Raw genomic sequence first — 10,942 nt, 5'->3', positions numbered from 1 at the left:
TATGTGCACAATAGCACCACTATTAGGTAACAGTTTGTCCCTTCAGTTAAAGATCCAGCAATGTACATTTCAATCTTTAGACATACAGTAATTGTTGCAGTTTGTGACCTTGCATGGAAAACATGTTAAACAAAATTGTAAAATGTCAATATCATGAATTGAACATCCAAAGTGTGCTACAGATTAACCTGACTCAGATCATAAATGACAGTCAACATGGATGAGGAAATGTTCTGGCAAGAAGTATACAGTACCTCCAAACCCATACTTTAACAAATGGTCCCTAACCAAGCCGTTCTTGGCAATGTGTGGTTTCTAATTCTAAATCTAATCCCAATGGAAGAAGCATTCCTTGTTTATTGCTGTTCTTGCAGAAACCGTGCCGCATAGCTAAAATATCGTTTTAGAAGTCTCATTAAAGTTTTATCAGTCCTGGGCTATCGACATTTTGAAAAAGCATTGTTTTCTTAGAGCTCAGCTCATCTAAACTGGATTTATCCATAATGACAGTCCATCCTATTAAATAGTAAGTGACATCAGTATGGACCTGGTTAGATGGTATCTACATAAGTCCATTACTCTCACTGATAGGTGCTTGCACAGATAATCTTATTGTATACACATACACTAAGCATTTTCTGTATAAATCCACACAATCTTAAATTTTTTAAAGAGCACCTATTTCATTGCTAAAAACAACATTATTTTGTGTATTTGGTATAACACAGTGGGCCCTATTTTAACGATCTGAAACGCAAGTGCGAAGCGCAAAGCGCAAGTGACTTTGTGGGCGGATCTTGGGCGCTGTTGCTATTTTCCCGGTTGGAGAAATAACTCTTGCGTCAAGGCGCAAATCAATAAGGGGTTGGTCTGAAGTAGTTTCGTCATCCAACGAGAACGTCATCCAACATTCCCTTTAAACGCAAGTGCACAAGTTCCATGGCGGGTTGCTATTATTATGACGGATTTACCAGGCGCATGCCAGGAGCCGTTCACAGCCGAGGAGACCGACGTTCTTGTAAGAGCAGTCAAAGACAGAGAAGTTGTTTTGTGTGGGGATGGGAGAAATCCGCCCAAATCAGCGTTAAACAGGCGTGGGAGGAAATAGCCACAATTATCTCATCAGCTGGCATCCCCAGGACGTTGCGCCGCAAGTGCTACAATGATGTCAGGAGATGGGGGAATCCCAAGCTTGCCAGCATAAATCAGCCACAGTACACTTACAAATCAAGTTCACATACATTAAGGTTTCTTATAAAAACTGTAACAATGGTAACAATTTATGATTTGCAAAAATAACTGTTGCATCTGTGTAGATTAGATAAGCAAAGTGTGTGCGCGTTGTGCATGCTATACATTATGGTCAAGCATGCGCCCTTAAAAAGCATAATGAACAACGCACAAAGCGCCACTGACCTTAGACTAGTTTTTTCTGGTTAGTGGCGCAATTGTTTTTTGAAACTGGAAAATAGCATCAGGGATGGTTTGCGCCGAAACACACCTCCTTTTTTGCGCTGAACCGCCCAGGGAGCGCAAGTTCATTCCCTAGTTTGCCGACGTGCGTCTATGGAGGGAAAAACCCGCTGTGCGCCGGTGCAAAATACGAATGATACATGCGTCACTGACAAAGTCAATTGCGCTGGGTGTAAGATAGGGCCCATTGTGTTTCCAGATTTCACTCTCTTCCTAAAACGCGCAGATTTGTAAAGCTCTGTGTTCCTGCTTGGCCAGCTAATCTGTACGTTGTGATTGGCCTGAATATCTCTGACGCCAGCCGGAATTTATTACACATAAAGCTTACCCTTATTACCGTAATATGCACTGTTGGGCACCCATATGTTCCTCGGAGGTACTAATATGAAATCTTTAGGTGCAAAGGTGTACTTTTTAATAGGGTAACAACCCTCAGGGACAGCTGGGACCATTGTTTGAAAAAATTTATCTTTAAATGTGCTTTTAGCATTTTTACCCACTTTAAATCATAGGAAATGAAGAATCCATTAATATCACTAGCTTAATAAAAACTTATGGTTATGGAATAAATAAATTTTTTAAATGATAAATTAATAATTTTTGTATACTAAATAGACTTCTGCATATTGACTAGAACACACCAGAAAAACATTTTTAATATCATCTCTCGCTGACCTATATTTTCTCACACAGTAACAAGAAATCAGCCAAGTTTACAGTAAAATCCCCATTACCGAATGTGCTTACTCATACAGTACACCCTGACCCCGCATAATCATCTCCAACACACCAGCTCTCAAAGAGAGAGATCGGGTCCATCGACGCTCATGCCCAAAAGCCAAATGAGTGCAAAGCGAAAAGACAGTCAGCTAGCAAGCTGTGGGTCATATGTCTTTTATCACCCTGTCTTTTCAGAACCATCATAAGAATTTCTAATTATTTTCACTCTCCAACCTCATAAAACATGTCGTCCGACAGAGAGACCATATTTTCGCTCTCCGCATTAGACGTGGATCTCGACAATCCTGTTTGTAATTATCAATTCATTTGGGAATATGGGATTTTCTTTAAAAATAAGGGATTGTTTTTCTCTGGGACGAAACCACATCACACGCTATCAGACATAGGCCGTTATTGTAGCTTGAAAACCAAGAGAATGGAAACTTAACAATAAGGCGCCACTGATGGAGTCTGCAAGTCCCCGAGGAAGAGAGTTCGCCGTTTGAAGATAACGTGCGTCTTTTTCCTTCGCACTCAAAGGAAGAGAAGTTTTGTCTGTGCATCTCAAATGACACAGTTCTGGGCAAATCATTTATGAAACACTTTTCACAGGAAAACATTACATGGTGTGGAAAGGAAAAAACATACACCCATAATGGAATTCAGGGATAAAAGCCATAATGCTTAATACAATAAGCTGGCTGTGTGGCGGAGAAAGACTGCGTGGGACTTTTTGCCAGCGTCAGAATTAGTTTGGTAAGCAATTTATCACAGTTATGTCTGTTTTTCATGGTTTAGACAGTGTGATATCCAAGCATGATTTCTCAAGTGAAAGGGATTGTGGGTATTCAAACAAGATTCGACTGAAAAAGAGAAAAAATACGTTTACGGAAAACGAAATGTTCAATTGATCCCCCAGCAAGGAATCACAGAACTTTCTCTGACCTGTAATTAACCTTAATGCTCATTAAGAAAGCTGCTATCGGTTCAAGATTATGTTAATCTCCGCTTGCAGCGTTAATAATCTTCCACGTCTGTATGTGTTAAGATGAACTCATTATCATAAACAGAGGGGTACATCACAACAGAGAGCGCTGGTGACTGCTGCGAGTGATTATCGAGGATGACAATACAGATGATGCTCATTGTCATCGTAATCACAATCAACACAAGGCTTTCTTTGATGATAATACAACTCAACGATGTGCTTCATTATTGCTCAAAGCAGGTCAGGTCACGGGCCGCTGCTCATGCACATGCAAATGCCAGATGCTCACGAAGCAGAGAAAGTCCCTCTGAAGGCATTTCATCAGTCTCTCTTCACCTCTGCTTTCTCATGGATCTGATATGAACAGGATCCTTATTTGTAAACCTCGCACGAACCTTACAGTAACACATTACGGCAACACCCCGGATTCTTGATTTGCTCATCGCTTAAATAAATCGGCAGCTAAAACAACGCAGACGGTGCGTGCATAGAAACGGCGCTGTCAGCAGGATCAGGTCATTCTTGTAAATTTGTTTTATAAACCTTTAAATGAATTCTCCCCTCAAAGTCATGATGTAGATGGCCCGACTCAAATTAGCATTCTTAGAAGGGGTCTTTATTCATTTATTTTTCATAGTCCTTTGTTTGGCTTTCTTTTCCAGGGTGCCAGGCAGATGGATGGAAGCGAAGAGCTCACTGGTATGATAAATGAAATTCACATCACTCAGCTCCAGTGAGCTGGACACAGGACGGTATGCTGGGATGTCTGAACAAATGTAGGCAGGCGAAAACAAAGTTATACTACATTTTCTCCTTTTTTTCTAGTAAGGATGCTTTATGAAACTTCCTGTTTAACCCAAGCTATAAGCTACTTCTGATTGAAAGCAGTAATATACAGACAGGTGTGGCATTGAAGCAGTTGTTAGCTACTAAGATAAAAGTTATTTTATAGGCCAATGTTTATTAAATGTCTATTTAGACCAGACCATTCTCATGCTTTGCATATAAATACCACGCAGTGTTAAAAGTCGTGCAATACAGGCCTAGTTCCAATTTTGCATGCATATAGTCTAGTCCTTCCTGTAAAGTTAATACACCACATATTTGTGTGTTTTTTTATGTATTGGTTTTTCTTTTTTTTTTTTCAGTTTTTTTACCGTTGTTGCTTGGGTTTGGGGTTAGACAACGCTATTTTACGAGAATTCATACATATTTTACGAGTTGGCAATTCATGTTAATTCATACAACCACATTCGTACATTTTTGTACGATTTGCCTTGACCCCTGTGACGTTGGGGTTAGGTGCGGGCTTAGGGGTTAGGTTTTGTTGTTGTTCTTTTCATGAGAATCGTACATTTTTGCACGATTAACTTTGTATGAATTCATACGAATTAGCCAACTTGTAAAATATGTACGAATTCTTGTGAGATCAGGCTGGGTTAGAACAACTTTTTGTTAAATGACATCCTAACCTTAAGCCCAACTCCAAGCAACCATGGTTTAAAAATAGACAAAAACATAAAGAAACCAATATTTAAAATAACCCATATATATATATATATATATATATATATATATATATATATATATATATATATATATATATATATATATATATATATATATATATATATATATATATATATATATATATATATATATATTGGTTTCTTTTTTTGTCTATTTTTAAACCATGGTTGCTTGGAGTTGGGGTTAGGATGTCATTTAATATATATATATATATATATATAAAAATAATAAGGGTTATTTTCAATCCAGCATTGGGTCAAAAAGGGACAAACCCAACCTGAATTTACAGAGTTTCGCAGGGATGATGTATTTGTGTAGGTTTACCTGAAAGTTAGCGGTTCACTGGTCACAAAAAACCTATTCATTTGTTCCATAGACTTTTGAATTATTGCAAAAAATAAGCTTTGTGATGACATTATAAAAATCATAAAAGTTGTATTCATCTGTGAGGATTAACTCGTTGCACAAAACGTGAACAAAAAGGTGTCATAAATGTTTGTTAAACACGTCGCTTTTTTTAGGTAATCCAAAGTCTATGGGAAAACTAATGGGCTTTTTTGGCCTACAAAATATTATGGCCTTTATTTACTTGGCTTTTTATATAACTTAAATTTGGCTGGGTAGTTAATCACATATCTTTTGTGTTGTGACAAACTCAGAACACACATTTAATATCGCTTTACCCGAACTTAAAGTTATAAGTAGTGCATTACTGGCATTATCTATAGCTGAGATCGTACATAGACTAGGCTACTCTATACGGTATGAACTGCTGCTGGCACTGAAGGGTCTGCCATGTTTACAGGATCCATAAAGCAGCTGGAGGTTGGTGTTATTAATGTAAAATACAGTTCCACAGCCAGCATTAACATGGCTTATGGGACAGTCAATAAAACCGCACAAGTCCAGTGTAAACTCAGCCTGCCATTTATAAATAAATAAATAGAGACATGAATAAGTAATACGGATAATAATAATAAATAAAAAGCTGGTGTGTATTCCCCAAATGCGAAGTAACGTTGAGTTACCACGCTGTAAAACGTAGGGGTGATTTTGATGGCATGCGTTGTGATAATGCCGTCCCCAGATGCCATGCAGCGCATGTCTGAAGTTATGTTGTACCCACTATGAACATAACACAGGAAGGAGTGCAGGGGAAAGCCTGTGTTATTATGTGGGGCCAGGAGATATCGAGGAGCCAGGCACCCGTGAATATGAAATGTGCTTCTCATTTGAAAAGCTGGCATGACTTTATTCCAACAGTATCTCGAGAGACTCTCCAGCTCATCTGCAGTTTGTATCCACTGTCAGCCCCCAGAATGTCTTTCAATACATTTGCACACTGTTAACTTAGCAAGAGTAAACTGCCATGTTTTATTATTATATATTTATTTTAATTTAAGATGTATGTGGTTGGAATACTAACTTTGTACATAAAATACATATGCCAAGTTGTTTAAACCCATGGTGAATGAGCAACGTCTGTGGTAACCGTGGTATAAGTGGAATAATTGACTCTGGTTCTTTGAATTATTTAAAAATAATGCACACTTAATGTGAAACTACCACCTTTATTTTCTAATAATTCAACGGCCTGTCGTCAATTATTCCTTATGTAAATTACAAAAAAATTACTTTTAGAGGCAGGGTAAAAAATAATGCAATTTAAATTTAGTATAGTAACGTAACTTTGAGTGCAAATTTGTTCAATTTAGTTATTGTTTGTTTGCTGGATTCACACCAGCTCTTCAATGCCAAAACCTCCTGGTGATAAACTACAATCTAAAACAGATATTTTCAGCCTAAATACATGCTAGCATAAGCAAATCTCATACAAGCTCAATGACATCCATTTTACAACATTATGCATTTATAAACATTATGCTAAAATAGTTTACATTCCTCACATTACAGACTTCTCTCAAGTGGTCGGTTTATAGTATCGCAAAGGCTAGTCATTTAAAAGCATGTTTCTGAAGCTCTCAAAGCCACATGAAAAGACTTCTGGCTTTTCAAATGTCGAAAAAACACTTAATTAGTCGCTTTATTGTGGGTTATTTACATGTAAAGCAGATAATTAAAACTACAGCGGCAGAACAACACGGCAACAAAATGGCAATTAATAATGCGAAGCAACGTGATGGAACACGCTGGAACAATGGAAACGCGACAGCCCACGTTCGGGCGATGCAGCTTTGCGTGAAACACATCAAAGGCACCGAACATTAAACAAAGCTAAATTTACCGCATGCTTGGCCCTGCATTTACTAAACATGGCAATAACATTCAACGTTCAGATGTTAAACGCAAACATATTGCTTTGTTCAGTCATAGGACAGACACTATGATGCGGTAAATATCTTTGAGTGTATCTTTTGAAATATCTTTGACGTTTTAGGGGACAGTGGCTTGATAGAAGTTTGTAAAACTGTAATAAAACATTTCAGCTGTCAAAAATAGAGCTTCAAAAATCATTTGTTATAATCCTGGCAGGTTTTTGTAATCATATGGGTCTGATTACTTTGATACTGTAAAGGGGTTGGGAAACTGTTTCTGGACCACGAGGAATGCATTCTCCAATTGTGACTTCAATTTGTGGTTTTATTATAGAAAACGGAGACACTTCCTCAAGTGCCCTAATCTGCCTTCCTTTAAACGCAGTAGAAAATCATTAGTGATCTTTAGAAACTCGCCTGGTTTGCCGTTTATATTTCAGCCTGTCATAAGGGACAAACATCACACGAGTATTTTTATTTCAGCATGTGATATTCGATCTCATAATCATAGGCTGGTCACCAACCAGAGGGACGTCTTTACATTCGAAAGCAACGATTAAGGGACACAGAGTTCATGGCTGGACAATCCATCAAGGGCAACTGATACAGTGTTATTACCAAAATGATATATGAGAATTACAGGATATCTTGATCTGATAGACTGATGGGAACCGTGATCGGATTGGAAATGTACATGTCATATGGTAGCATGACTTCTAATCATATAAATTTTACGATAATAAAATTACATGCTTGATACGTCCATGACAAAATGTACATGTCAAGTCCTATAATAATCAGTTTCGAGGAAGCCACTTTTGAAACTGATGTTTGCCAAGATAAAAGCTACTTTTTAAAGTAATTCAAGTACAGTCAGCGTTCTCGTTCAACTACTTACAAACTGCACCGAAGCTACATAATGGCTCGATATCTTTTTAAACATACAGTAGAGCAGTTTTTCTGGGACAAATGCTACAGGCCCTTTACATAAAGTGTGAGAGAGAGAGAGAGAGAGAGAGAGAGAGATTATGAGAGACCTTAAGAACATTTAGTGTGAAAACTTTATCTTCCTTTATCTTTAAAGGGACACTCCATTTTTTTTTTTTTTTTGTAAATATGCTCATTATTCAGCTCCCCTATACTTTTTTCACGCACTGTGTAATATCACTACGCCTCCTGCAGTCATGTTACGCCAGCAAAGTCCTTGATTATTACGCCAGAATGAGAGTATAGTTCCTAGCTATATCGGCCTAGAAAATCGCAACTTTTAATTTTCCGTTGGTCTTAGTACATGATGTAACTACAGAAGAGTCAAGTTTTAAATAGGAAAAATATCAAAACTCTTTAGTCGTTTTTGAGCGCAATGCTAATGGTCTAATCAGATTCAATGGATTGTGCTAAGCTATGCTAAAAGTGGTACCGCGAGATCCAGAGATCGGCTGAATGGATTCCAAAACAGTAAAAATCAAATGTTTAACTTTAGGGGAGCTGGAAAATTACGTATTTTCAAAAAAGTGGAGTGTCTCTTTAAGTCTCAATCAACCATTTCAGAAATGTAACATTTTGTCATGCTACACTTGCTCTAAAAAGCAGTGAATATTTTCATATTTGTAAGTTACTAGTCTCACTGTTTTTAGTTAGTTAATTCCCAACCATGCTAACGATTGTTTGTCTGTAATCTGTTCTAACTACTGAAGTACAGTACTTTCTATACCTATAAAAACTTTGCACATTTGTATGCTTGTTTTTACAGAAGCTTTCGAGGTTTTTATCTGGAGTGCCTGCTGAGGGCCAAATGCTCAAACAGACCTATCCTGCACCTGCCACCGAAACACTTAAACAAGCAATTATCCCAAAGAAACTGGATCTGTAAACCAATCACATTTTTAAACTGCCTATAACCTTTTGATTAATAGCCAATAGACTGTCACTTCAATGTAATTTGGCACTTGCTAATAAAAGGAGGGACATTCAAGAGAGCATTTGATTGGACAAAATGTAAACTTAATGGAAGGTAATTAACTTTCACCTTATAAAATTTAAATGAAACTTTTGTGGACTTGTGAGTTGTTCACGACTGAAATAACTGCCCGAGGCGTTGCAAACATGGCTGTCTAGTGGCGCAACTTCCCTAATGCCGAGTTCAGACTTCACGATTTTAGCCCTGATTTAACTGGTTTTGAGAAATCACCAACAAATGCCAGAAATCAAAGGCAAATTGGTGCTCGTTCATGCGAGTGACAATCAAACAGTGTGAACCATCAAAGACGCGATCTGAGAGAATCGCTGATGAGTCGCCGACACCCGAGAGACATCTGGCATGCTAGATATCTGGACCTGTTGGCGATTCAAAATCATGCTGTGTGAAATGTGTTTTGACTGAAAATAACATCGGCCATGACCTACAGCCAATGAGAGAGCAACATAGAGAGCAGTTGGAAATTCGGGGAGTAGTTATGATCCCAGTCTCACGCATGACCACGTGTTGTTCAATGTTCACTTCTCGCGTGCGTTTGGATGTGAGACGTAGTTTGCGTACCGTGAAAAAGTTGTCGGCGATTCTTCCTATGGTAAAGTCATGAAGTGTAAAACAAACTGTTCCCGATCGATCATGCAGGGTGAAAAGACAAACAGCAGCGACTGAGCGCTACTCCAGATAGTCATGCAATGTGAAAAGATCTGTGACCCGACTATTTTGAAAATCATGCAGTCTGAACTTGGCATAAAGGGATTTTGCTAAAGCCCACAGTACATTGATGATACAATGCACATGAACTGAAGAGAACTCCTTAATTATTTTTAATTGGTGATCTCTTGTTAGTCACGTAAAACAACAAATGATAGCTTTCATGAAGACAACAAGGTACAACCTTTAACCTAAAATCAGCATTCAAGATGGGCTCGGGCACATTTCATAAAAGAGAAACTGATTAAAATGATTAAGGGTTAAGGGAGGACATCAGATCTGCTCAGATCTGTCTCCTGGAAGTAATTAAGCTTCTAGAGCGAGAAAGAGAGAGAGAGAAAGAGAGAGAGAGAGAGCAACAAGTCCCTACAGGACAGAAGATTTTTCCATTTCTCCAATGGAAATCAAAAACACGTTCATTAGCATCAGAAAACTAACATGCAAATCTCCACCACTTGAAACGCAATGGCTAAATAAGTACAAGAAAATGAATAGCAGAACCATCTGCTTCCGCCTTCACAGGATCCTCATCGCTGCTCTTTATTTTCTGCTTGCTTTTTCTTTACGCCTGGCTGCACGAAGGCTGCGGAGAGTCAGATTAAGCCACTAGTTAAGGATGACATCCAATGATAAGCCAAGCTCTCAAAGCATTTATCTTCTCTTTAAGATCAAATAGCATTGACGCTATATAACACATTTGACCACGCTGACAGAAGGCATATCGAGTCTGTGTGGAAACTGCAAAAGATTAATTTATATTAAAAACACAGAGAGAAAAGCACAGAGCTTATGAGGCTCAGACATGTGCTTCATTCCTACTATGAAATAGTACACTGAAATTTTTAGGGAAAGTAATAAAGAAGGTTGTGCAGCGAGGTGTGTGAGCGAACGAGAGCATCAGTTTGATGTACTGTTATTGCTAACTATAACCCCTAACATTATACAGTATATATTACAAAGATGAAGATAAAATAGTAAGGCAGGTATCTTCCTTGATAGCTACATTAGGCAAGCTAGTGTACATCAGATTGTTGACTACAGAGAGAGAAGGGAAGCGAAATAGAAGCAGCATACACATTTCTTCAATATGATTCTCGTTCTGTTTATTCTGTGTTTGACGTAAACCGAATTAATATACCAACCAAATGTTAGATCATGTCCACAAAATTAGATATTTACAAAAAAAGACATAATTACAAAAACAACATGTCCTCTTGTGTTGAAAAGTGTATACTTATCAGAGATTCATGACTTCATGTGCATAGATAT

At 38.0% G+C, this 10,942-nt stretch overlaps 1 long non-coding RNA gene across 1 annotated transcript; it reads left to right on the top strand.

Moving 5' to 3' along the window:
• Window positions 1-2,801: 2,801 nt before the first annotated feature.
• On the top strand, window positions 2,802-8,878 carry LOC135772411 (uncharacterized). The gene is made up of 3 exons (XR_010543227.1): window positions 2,802-2,949; window positions 3,844-3,957; window positions 8,741-8,878. It is a non-coding gene; the product is annotated as an uncharacterized lncRNA (long non-coding RNA).
• The last annotated feature ends 2,064 nt before the right edge of the window (window positions 8,879-10,942 follow it).

The sequence above is a fragment of the Paramisgurnus dabryanus genome, chromosome 19 (genome assembly GCF_030506205.2).
Source record: "Paramisgurnus dabryanus chromosome 19, PD_genome_1.1, whole genome shotgun sequence".
Lineage (NCBI taxonomy): Eukaryota > Metazoa > Chordata > Actinopteri > Cypriniformes > Cobitidae > Paramisgurnus > Paramisgurnus dabryanus.
The sequence above is the reverse complement of the archived record's forward strand: the minus strand, read 5'-3'. Positions and strand labels throughout refer to the sequence as shown.